Below are 12488 nucleotides of genomic sequence, written 5' to 3' on the forward strand. Positions count from 1 at the left end.
CATTGTAGGTAGGGCACCGAAGGATGGCCGGCAGTACTGCACAAGAAACCCAGGAACCAAGTGCATCACTGCCGTTAGGATACTGCAGAGACTCTGGTGATCTCTGTGAAGTCAGTCTCAGCCCCTCTGCCATCTTGTTTTGCAGTGAGTTACATTGGCAAAGCTGCTCCAACAACAGCAATTCTTTCATACAAAATTAAAGAATTGTTAGACCACTTTACAGTAGTGCAATCTTGAATGAAATCACCACACAAGTTGTGGTGCTCTAAAAGGAGTTCTGGTGCTGATCCCTGGTAGGCACCTGCCAAAAGTAAGCAGAGCCCAAACATCACCTTCAACCTCTTGCCACGTTTAATGGCCCAGATTTACAAACAAATCACCCAGCGCAGCACAGCAATTGAAGTTGCTGCTCTGCATTGTGTGAATGAGAGAAAACAGAACTTCTCAATAGATATAACTATGTGGTGCTGTTCTTCTTTCTCCGTGCACTGGCTCACTTCATTCTGCCATGCACTAATGAAGACACCCTTGCATTACAGTGAAAGGCTGTCGGCATGATGGTCAGCATAGTTTTTGTGCAGGAATGAGTCCCTTCCTGCACAAACTATGCTAAAAGGCAATATCCTCCTTGTATGTGTGCTGTAGAATGCAGCAGACATTCGAAAAGGAAAAAATGTGGAGAACGCTTACTATTTCACCTTGTTATGCCAGCGTCCGGGAGGTGGATGATATTAGCACAAATCCATATCAACAAGTCTTAGTAGAAATGGATTTGCATCAAAATCCATGAGTGGCTGCTCCTTGGAATGCCCATTGTTAGAAATGGGAGTCTCTAGTTGGCAGAGGTATTTACCTTTGTACAAGTAGGGACCTTTCTTCCTAGCCAAGGTAAGGGGGATACACTTCTAAAATAACCCCTCCTTACCCCCTTGGTAACTTTGCACAAGCAGACAGGCTTATCTCAGAGGCAGTGTGTAAAGCATTTGTGAACACATACAGTAATACAGTGAAACCACTACAAATGGGCACCACACCAGTTTAGAAAAATAAGTAATATTTATCTAAACCAAAACAAGACCAAATGACAAAAATCCACAATACAGTACTAAAAATATGATTCTTAAAAGTTAGAAACAGTTGTATTCCAAGAAAATGTTGGATGCAAAACTTTTACACAAAGTACATTTGATGCGTCGACAAATACAAGCAAAAAGGGTTACAGGGAAGGTGATGTGTCGGTTCCTTACACTCAGGGAAGCTGATGTGTTGGTTCCTTCCTCCGGGGGAGGTGTTGTGTCGGTTCTTTACTGCTGCGCAGGGGAGGTGATGCGTCCGTTCCTTACTGGAGAGGAGGTGATGTGCCAGTTTCTTTTTGCGTGGGGAGGTGATGTGTCGGTTTCTTACTGCGTCCCCCAACAATGCGACAGGCTTGGTGCTTCAATGCGATGGGCAACAAGCTGGTACAATGCGATGCGTGAAGACCTGGAATGCGCTGCGATGATTACAGCTGTGTTCCCTCGATGCGTCGGTTCTTCCACAACAGGGCCTGCGTCAGAATCGGTGCGGTGATCTCAAGATGTCGGTGAACAGGATTCATCGCACAACAGACACTTTTGCCGCGAGAAGGTGCTGCGTCGATTCTTCGTTGGCGGCGATGCGTCGGAAAAGTCTTCTCGCACCACTGCGATGCGTCAGAAACAGGCGATGCATTGATTTTCACAGTTCTTGTAGTTTCCAGTCCCAAATCAACCTCCAGAGGCCCAGAACACTGTCCGGCACCTCTCAGCAGGTCAGAACTCCAAGCAAAGGAGTTCAGGGGGACCTGGGGGTGAAGTATTTTTGTTTTCGAGACTTCAGAACAGGAGGCAAGCTCTACTCATGCCCTTGGAGATCTTCCTCAAGCAGGGGACACAGCACACAGCAAAGTCCGTCTCCTTCCCTTGGCAGAAAGAGCCACTGCAGGCCAACTCCAGACAGCAAAGGGGCAGTACTTCTCCTAGGTTTCTCCAGCTCTTCTCCTTGGCAAAGGTTCCTCTTGATTCCCAGAATGATCTAAATGTCTGGGGTCTGGGCCCCACTTTTTATACAGTAAATCTCTTTGTTCTCTGGTGCATAGAATCTCTTTACCCAGCCAAAACCAGTTCTGTCCTCTCTGGTGCATCTTCCTGGCAGGAGGTGGAGACAGCATTGTCCTTGGCAGATCAGGCCCATTCATGTGTGAGTGAAATCTCCACCCCCTACTCTGAATGCAGCCCAGGTCTATTCATCCCATCCCTGACTCACCCTGGAAAGACAGGACACAACTACGCCCCCTCCCCCCAAGTGGTTGTCTGAACAGAATGCACATCCCCAGCTACTGTCACTTCCAAAGCCAGACAGTCAATACACAACCTAGCAGAGGTATACTGGATGGTTAGGCAAGAAAATACCCACTTTCTAAAAGTGGTATTATCAAATCCAGAATGTAAAAAAGCACCCTCACTACAAGATGCATCTTAACATTCTGAGTTCAGGTATATCAAACGTTATTTTCCCATCTTGTTCCCATGGGCAGTAATGCTCAGAAGATGTTATGAGCATACTCCCCATTCTATCCTATGGGGACAGATAGCCTTATAATAATGAAAACGAAATTGGCAGTATTTCACTATCAGGACATGCCACACACATCAGGGCATGTCCCACCTTTCACATACACTACACCCTGCCCACATGGGCACCTTTGGCCTACCTTGGGGGTGACTAACATGTAAGAAAGAAAAGGGAAGGTTAGGGCCTGGCCATGTGGTTGCACTGGCCAGGTGGACATGGCAGTTTCAGACTGCACACAGGCAGTGCAATAGCAGGCATGAGTTACATTCACAAGCTGCTCATGTGGGTGACACAATCAGCGCTGCAGGCCCACTAGCAGCATTTTGATTTACAGGCCCTAGGCACCCCTGGTGCACTGTACTAGGGTCTAACTAGTAAACCAAATATGCCAACCATGGAATCACAAATCCAGAACAACAATTTACAGGGAGCACTGGCACTTTGGCACTGAACAGCAGTGGCAAAGTGCCCAAAGCATCTAGATAAGCAAAAACAAAGTCCAACACACAGCAACATAACAGGAGGTCAAGGCAAAAATACTGGGGAAACCCACACCAAATTATGCCAGGTCTAACACCCATGCACAAACCATTGAACGCCCCTTTGACCCAAAGTAACGCAAGACCTCAAATTGCGTGGTTTTGCCTCACTGTGTATTACAATCCAACGCTAATACAAGTCATAATTTGCATTGGATTGTAAATACCAGCTCAACACTTTGTTTGGGTTCTACGCTAAAAAAGTAACACAAACCTGACGCAAAGTGTTTGTAAATCTGGGCTTTAATATTTTCCTAACAATTATCAATATGAAAACGAAATTGCAACCTAATAACACTATTCTTTTATGTACATTGCTACAATGTGCTAAAAAGGGAACTAGATTATGCATATCACTAGCTTTCTTAAACAATGGTCGTCGGCAAATATAAATAAAAGAAGTTGAAGTCATTCATCGAGACAGGCCACACCCCAACAAGGCTAATACCCAGAGCAGCCACGTGAGCTGGCAGTGTCAGGCCATTCCAGTTGTTAACCATTACCTTTTGGGTCAGTGTGCATCATCTTCGATATGTAAACCTTTGCTCATTTCTTCCCAACCACTGTGGTATAATGTATCCATTTTTTGACTCAAAACATAGTGAGGCCCCTCAGTCTTTACATTCTAAACTCTACAAACCTTCCATTAGTTAGTACTGTGTGTGGTTGTCTGAATATTATCATGTTTGTCAAGGTATTATTATAAAACACAACTGACTACATTAGGTTGTATTTTGATTACCATTCTGTAATGGCATCATATTGTCTCGCCCTTTTTAAAATAACATGTTATTGTGCCAGAGTTACTGCTGCCGCATCTCATTACTGCCTGATTGTACTGTAATTTGGTGCCTATTATCAACCACAGAACATTCGCCTTGATCATAGGCTTCAAAGGTGTGTGTGTCTAGTATCACAACAAATGACACACCCAGTTATGTGATGCATGTAGGATGCTTTCTCTATTCTTACACAATAACCTATCATGGAAAAATAAAAACATTGCCATTAAGCTAAAGAGTACAGGCATAGCCTCCAAGAAATTATGATGAAAGAATAACATTTTTTTAATCATTTTCTCACTAAACCTATATGAAGTTTAACAAAAGAACCCAGGTCGTGAATGGCTTGGAAACAGGCAGAACATTGCTTCTGTTGAATTGCTCCTTTTTTGAGAAAATGTGCAGCTTTTATGTATGGGATTGCCAAAGTTTACTAGAAAAACTTCTGGAAAGTTACAATAGTTGTGCATGTCAATGAGTATAGACATGCACAAAAAGTATGCATGTGCAAACACCACTTCGGAAAAATCCAGCATGAGTAAATGGTGCATTTTCACTACTACTTCCAAAAAGGGAAAACGTTTCCATTCTGAGAAAGATCTAATACTTTACTAATACTAAATATGTGGACGTTCGTTTCCCAATTCCTCTCTAAAACGGGCTTGTTCCCTCACAATAAAATATTTACCATTTGAAACGATGCTAACAAGTATAAACTGTTGTCTGATTCTGTCCTATCCCTGGAAAATAATGAGGGGCAGTTCTTCCTTTGAAAAGTCAAGTACACTGAATGAAAGTGTTGAGTGAGATCACTAAGGCGCCACACTACTTGAGAAATGTTACTGAACCTCATAGTGGACGATAAAGAAATACTGTCAACATTCCCAGTTAAGAACTTTAACAATTGCATCAGTGCCCATATTATTAGCTACAAAATGTGATATTTTGCAGTCTTTGTGACTCAGTATACTAGAACACCTCATCCTGTGACTAAGCCATTTGTGGGAGAATATTACAGACTGTCATTCACAGTATCAAGATTGTCAGGATTATAAACGTACAAAGTGCATTTGAGATTGTGTAACTCCTGTCAGTAAGGTAGGATAGCAGCGATCACAAATGTTGTAATAAGGGAAGGTGGATGGCTGTTCCTGGGTAGTTCTAGGTGCAAAAGTAGGTGCACACCGGCCTATAGGTATATGTAAGGTAAGAAGCCATACTATACAATCACTCATAGCTTATTCCCTATGCAGGTAGGGTAAAGAGGCTTTCAATTGGTAATATGAAGGAAATTACTCCGTGTTTGAGGAATGAATAAGGGGGTTATTACGAGTACGGCGGTTCTCTGGACCACCGTACTTGCGGTGGTGGTCTGACCACCACTACCCCGGTGGTCCGCCCATGGCTTTTACGATGGAGGTGGTGGGACCGCCACAAGACCACCGACTCCACCGAGACCCAGGATCCCACGGCAGTGGAGGATCGAAACAGACCTGAATATGCTGGAGGTGCCGATGCCAGCACTACCGAGCATATTATGAATTACAATTCCACCACCCATTTCATGGCAGGGAACCCTTGTGAAGAGGGTGGCAGAAATGCAGGTGAACCTGCCCATGGAAAGGTGTGCTTTCATTTTTCACTGTGTGGCATACACAACATGGTGCATGCCACACGGTGGCAGTATGTTGTATAGGCTCACCTATGAGCCGAACATACCCGCCATTGTGAGACAGCCGCAGCACCGCCCACCCACACTGGATTACACTCTTAATCCGACGGGTGGGTGCACCACAGGGTTGGCGGTCTTCCTGGGACCGTTGTGGTCCCAGTGGAAGACCGCCAAACTCGTAATAAGGCCCTTAGAAGCTATTTATCTACATGGAAACTATTTTCTCATTGGAGAAACAACAACAAAAATAATAAACTAAAGTATATTTACACATAACGAATTTTCAAATTACTTCAAATTGTTAAAGTATATTTTAACTCGTGCATACGGACAGCCTTAGCTGTCTGAAAAGAGCTCATATCATCACACAATATACAACATTAACATACTTATACAAAGAAGGACAGCCCCTTTGAGCCATTGGTCGTTGGCTACAGATGTTGAAGTGGCTTTAGCACTGACTTTAGGTGCTGTCCATCAGTGTAAGTCAGCCGCGGTCTCTCAAGATAACAGCGGTGGGGCAGTGGGCCCGCGTGGGTGGGGGATTTCGAGGGACGATGCAGAGGGAAAATTAATTATTTATTTAATTTTCCCTCTGCAGCGTCCCTCGAAATCCACCCTCCCCCCCCCCCCCCATGTGGCCCCATCACCCCACTGCTGCTACCTGCACAGACAGCGGCTGGTGTCAGTATCACCCCACAGCATGTTGTGGGTGTGAACTACTTTAAAAAGCGGTTCATGCATACATTGCCATTGATTCCTTTTCTAACCTTTATATTTTTTTTATGCATGGGAGCTAAAGGCCATTTTAGAAGAGTAAGATATAGAGCACTGGCAGAGTCAGTACTGAAGCCCGCGCCTCTTATAGGCGAGACTTATTGGCTTTGCCAAGGCTAGTTGTATATATGAGCGTATTCCAGGAACTCAGTGCCTGTTGTAGAGCTCCATCAATGTTCGTGGCATTTCAGGCATAGTATTAATGCTAAATGAGGACTTTTCTACCTTGCAATTGTGGCCAGTGGAAAGGCCTAACGTGATGGGCTACAAAAGTACCTCCAGTACAGGTAACACTGCCAGGCCTCCACCAGGGCAGATGTAAACAGGAGGCGTCAGGATGTTATTTGAAGATGTATACAGTCAAAGTTCATAAAAACATCATCTCCATCGAGTTCACGATTAACATCAAATTAAGAAGAAGAGGGTACATGTGGGGAGTGGCCACGTTTGAGACGGTCTCACTGATTTTAACTCTATAGTAAAGCGCCCCTCTCACACATCCCTGTCAGGATGCCAACACCCAACATATTGCCAAATCTGTGTCTAAAGCAGGTGTCTTTTTTTGACAGACGCCGACAAGTAATTAGCCGTTTCCAATAAGAGATGATTCTTTAATAGGATTAACGCTCTGTATTTACAGATTTAGTAGCGCCTGACCCGCAGGCCTTGTTTACGTTGAAATTATAGCTCCTTAATCTCCTTATGGAGCTATTAGTGTTCAGCCCACGATTATGTCTGCCTTGGACAACATTCGTGGGAGTAAAATGGGGGGCGCGGCATGAGAAGAGACATTCTCGTAGGCGGCGCGATACTGATGTTTACAGCGTGGCCCGGACGGGAAGCATTTTAAATCAAGCAATTTTTCGAAAGTATTCTAAACCGATTGTCTAAAAGTTACTGTAAGAAATAGAACCCCCGATAGAGAGATACATTCTTTTAAAAAAATGGTCAACGCTAAATGTATTTTCAGAGTTATGATCTTTTTAAAAAATAGTTTGGAAAAAAATGGCTGTGCTTTAAAAATCGATAACACATACCAACAGGCAGAAGTCTCACACTCCATTCAAATATGACTCCTGCAACATACACAGACACGTGACATCGTTCTCTCCCCTTTACCGCCATATAATGATCTGTTATTCAGCGCCAAGATGCCCTTCGGTGAACGTGCGCTTTACGAATAGACGTTATGTTATCTCTATCGCCGCCCGCACCCCTCTACCATCACATCCGATTATCTGCCTCAGTTATTCACTTTCACAACAGCCTTGAAGGTCACTGAATGCACCAGCAGCACAAACAACATTTGTATATATTTGGGAGGTTAAATAGGCACTCTTTGCGTCCAGACTTGTTGCAGTGCTTAGAAACACAGGAACCAGGGGGCATATCAGCAACAACCGGCGATAATTATCGCTAAGCGCTAGGATAATTATCGCCGGCTAGCGTGGATTTTTATCGCTGAGATAGCGTGCTATTAGCAACGCTTATATCAAAAGCGATAAAAATCCTAGCGCTAACTGCCAAACGTGTGATTATCGCTGGAAACCCAGCGATAATCCCACGAGGTTTGGCGATAGCTTGCTGGTAGGGCCTCACATAATTAGCCATGATATCCACCTTCCATAGGATATCATGGCTAAGTCAGTTTCAAGGCAGGCGTAAAGAAAGTAGCGATAACACAGGTTAGCGCTACTTTTCTTGTTGCTATGCTGCTTTGCGTGAGGCTTGATAACAGGAGGAATGTCGCTTAGCGACATTTCTCCCGTTATCCTGGGGAGGAACGCCCACTTTGCATCTCATTAGAGATGCAAAGATGGGTGTTAAGGGAAATGGAGGCCAGGCAAGGTTTCACGTGATAGCGTGACCTTGCAGATAAGGCGATAAAATTATCGCCGCTTTTCGTCCGAAAACGAACACAAAAGCGGCGATAGTTTTTAACGCCTGCTTGCTGATATGCCCCCAGGTGCTTGCACAGACTCACTCGACTTTCAAAGTCCCTTTCAGCAGTTGGCTACTGTGGCTCAAACAACTTCAGACATTGGCTTTAGGGGTTGCCCATCACCGTCAGTATCAGCCCACAGTATTTTGCTTATGTGAACGACTTTAGGCTTTGACTTTCAGAAGCTATCGAAGTCTAGCATCCAGGGGGGTGGCGTAGGGAAGAATGGCTAGTTCAGGCACCACACGTATCAGTCATAATAAACATGATGTGCAAACAGGGTTATTGTTTAGAAAAAAGGTATACAACTTTTAGCATTAAGGTAATATTCTCATTAAGATGTTTTATGGCATTAACAAATCTTACACACGTGTCTCTTTGTAACAGGGGAGAGGATCTGGCCTAAAGGCTAGGGCCGTCGACCTTAAATCTGGGGAACCAGGTTCTAGTGTCGGCAGCGACGCTCAACATCCAGTGATTCTGGGCAAATCACCTAATCTCCTCGTGCCTAATAAAAAAATGAATGTGTCTATTTGTGACGCAACTGGCGCTCATGTAAAGCGCTCTGATACCTGATACCTTCGGGTCAAGTTTGCGCTATATAAAACTCAGGGGAAAAAAACGTTGCTGTACCTTACACCCACATGCACTTATCAGGGAATTGGTCTTTTCAGCCGTCTCTCACGTGGATACACAGAGGTGTGCATAGTGACAGCGCCGCCTGACCTGCTCCGGTCACAGCAGTCACTCGGCCCGAGGCTGCAGCTGAGGGTGATAAGCAGCAGCCTCAGTGTGACGCAAGATGGCTGAGGGTACCAGTGGCACTGGCATGACTAAACTTGAGGGCCCCCCACTGCAAGGTACATGGTGGGGCCCCGCTCCAGATTGAATCAGAAGCTCTCGTCCAGAGTACTGTGCTGAGGGGGCACCCTGCAGCTCCGTGTCCCCCACTCTGCGGGGGCTGCGGAGAATGTGTTACGCCTCTGACCATTGGCATTGGAAGGACCAGTGCCCTGGCACTCAAAGCGGGCGCACAAGTGGGAAAGGTTCACAGTGTCAATCCTGGTGGTGATGCACTCAGAACTCACAGAGGCATCAACGTCACTTGAAGAAAGGGTCTGCATGGCAAGGAAGTGCACAGGAATGCTGGTTTCACATGGACATCAGTGTCAAAGAAAGGGCTCAAGCTATGTATCTGCAAGCATATAGGCATCAATCAGATATCAGCATTGCCCGGAGAAAGGGGGCACAGCAATGAAAGCCAAATTCACGGACATCAACATGACTTAAGAAGGACGCACGGCACAGCGCACGGAGTAGGCACATGGGCCGCACATGGACATCAGATTCACTTGAAGACAGCATGCTTGCCAAAGGACATCAGAAAAAGAACAGGGGATTAAGGCCCTCAATGAATAAGCAGGGGAACCAAGAATAAAAAATCCTGCTGCCACAATAACAAGTATAAAACCTTGCCTTTTGGACGACCAGAGCACTGTGTGGAGGCTCTTACCCTTCTTAACTTCGTCGCTGGATTTCTTCGCGGAAAACTCTACACCTTGCAGGACCCGCTGCGCGGGTCCCGCTGCGCCTGCACCTACTGAGAGGCTCGTGTGGGGAGCTGGAAACTTCCTGGACCATCTGCACTCCGGCAGGGCTGCGAGCAGCCTAGCAGGGACTCCATTGCCCAGGAGTCCCTGCGTGTCACACCTGTGGCCGCTCTCCCTGCCGGCCACGCCCCCCGCCATACCCCAGCTCTATATTAAAGATAGGAGTTACCGCTGCGCGGTAGCGAGCGGGAGCGACCGGGGCGAAGACCGGGCAAAGAGCGGGCCGTTAGAGGCCGTTCGAGTACGTGAGAGTCCGGTCCGGGCCCCTCCTCTTTCATGTTCACATTTAGGCCGCTCAACCACCAGCGAAATGAGCACCAGGGAAACCAGAAGTAAAACATCTTCCCTAGCCGCGGCCGGAGCTGTCAAAGGACCTATTGACACCTACTTTGCTAAAGCTGGCTCTCTTCTGATCGAGGAAATCGAGGTGCTGGAGCGAAGAATCTCCCAAGAAATAGACTGGGTAAGGAGATCTTCAATGGGCCCAATGGCCCAAGCCAGAACCCCAGAAGTTAGATCCTGCCTATCAACTAGTGGTAGAATTGATCAAGCACCATGCTCACTCCCTGGCACCTCAACTACTAATCCAGAGTTCAATATTGAGGTGCTGAGTGACCTTGAGGACATGAGCCTAATGGCCCTACCTAGCACCCAAATTACCCTACCAACACTAACCGAGAACACTGAGGCAGTTAAAGCTATAGAACCTAACACAGATAGAGATAGGGGGGTGAGAGAAGGGGCAATACAAAAAAAGAAGAGGGGGCCCCAAAACAAAGAAAATAATAGGACAAAATTCCCCAAATCCAAACAATCGAGAGGCAAAGGGGGGAAAGGAGCCACCTCTGTCTCTATGCTAGAGAAGTCAGGAATGACAACTCCCCCTAGAATTAATAATACAATTCCATTACCACAGTCCACCAATACCGCGCCAGTGGATATTACCTCTGATGATATCACACTGGAGGACATAGGCACACTCTTAAGGTCCCTATTGAGTCCCCTTGAAGCTAGACTGATTAAAATCGAAGCTAGATTAGATAGCATTGAGAAAGCCACTGTACAACTTGTTGACGCAAGGAAACTTGACAATAGTGGAATTAAAACTACAATAGAGGGTTTAGGACCAAAGCCCACTAAGGGGAATGGACCACCTATTGCCACAAATAACAAGCCTCCACTCACAAACCCCAAAACTCCACAAGTTGTAGTAAATAAGACCTTGCAACCCTTAAATGATAACAAGGACCCAACTCCAACCCAGCCTATAGTAATTGTCACTCCGAAAATAACCCCCCCGCTTAAAGCTACTGCTATACCCGCAACCAATAACAAGGGTGATTCGCCACCTATTGGCGAGAAACCATACCCTAACCGCAGACAAAAGCCTGTAAACCTCCCCCCAGAAGCAGCACCCTACACCTTAGTTCTGGTAGGGGTCCCGGAATTAAAATCCTCAACATTCGAATCCACTACCTCTCTTAGGAATAAAGTTATCAACTGGCTCTCTATTAATAGACCCCTTCCGAGAGGAACAACCAGTGATATCTCCATGGCCAGGAGGGCAACGTGGGTGGGTTACACCAGGAAATCTATTAGTGGGGACTGCATTCTGGTCACCTTTAGAGACCCGAATACAGTCGCATATATCTGCACGTGGGTTTCTGACGAGGACTTTGGCAGTAACATTCAATCACTTCCTCTTTCATTTTTCTACCCTTCGAGCCTCTATAATTCAGAGGACCAGAGATGGGGGTACCATCAAGAGTTGCTGGAGGATTGGGACAACTGCCCCAGGGAGAGCAATGTGCCCCAATACCATAGGGGAAGACCTATACATCATTTCCACCAGTATGGGGGGGAGGCTGGTTGGGAAACTGTTACACGGAGGAGGGGCGGGGGTGGAGGATATAGGAGAGGAATCCCAGGGCCACACAGAACACATTATCCAGCCTATTTACCCACCCACAATAGATACAGCAGTCTGGAAATGGTAGACTGACAGGTGGATGAAGTGGGGAGTTCTCTAATAGTATCTCCCAGGATGGAGATTAGTATACCCCCAGTCCCGGATATACATACTAGGGCAATTGACATAGTCGAACACAAGCCGGCTCTCGTATTAGGCATGACGGATCTCATCCTGTCTCCCATTAATATAACCTCTATCACAAATTATTCCCCCACTAGCCAAATGGCGCCCATTGAGCTTAACTCTAATAACTTTGTCTCCGCAGGCCTAGACACCACCCAATCGGCGCATATAACTGTGATCTCTTGGAACGTGGCAGGCCTAGCCAATAAAATAGACTCCATAGAGTGGGGCTCGTACATTAGCTCCAAAAATATACTTCTTTTCCAGGAGACTTGGGCACGTGAGGAAATATTATTTCCGGGCTTTGCCTCCTTCTCTAAACCCGCAAAGTGGGGGGGAAGGGGCAGGCCGTCGGGGGGACTTACGACCTGGGTAGCAACTGACCTAGGTTGTCACGCCACTTGCCTAGAGACCGCCTCGGATGACATATTGGCTGTCTTACTCGAGTGGTCAGACTCCACTAAGCTGTTAGTCATTAA

General features: G+C 46.2%; 2 protein-coding genes across 3 annotated transcripts in view; one reads left to right on the plus strand and one right to left on the minus strand.

The window, feature by feature from the left end:
- TG (thyroglobulin) overlaps window positions 1–12488 on the minus strand; it is a 660241-nt gene that overhangs the window by 122314 nt on the left and 525439 nt on the right. The gene's annotated exons all lie outside the window — the stretch shown is intronic.
- The window catches only part of SLA (Src like adaptor), a 110745-nt gene that overhangs the window by 1140 nt on the left and 97117 nt on the right, over window positions 1–12488 (plus strand). The window lies entirely within an intron of this gene.

This window comes from Triturus cristatus, chromosome 5_1 (assembly GCF_964204655.1).
Source record: "Triturus cristatus chromosome 5_1, aTriCri1.1, whole genome shotgun sequence".
Taxonomy (NCBI): Eukaryota; Metazoa; Chordata; class Amphibia; order Caudata; family Salamandridae; genus Triturus; species Triturus cristatus.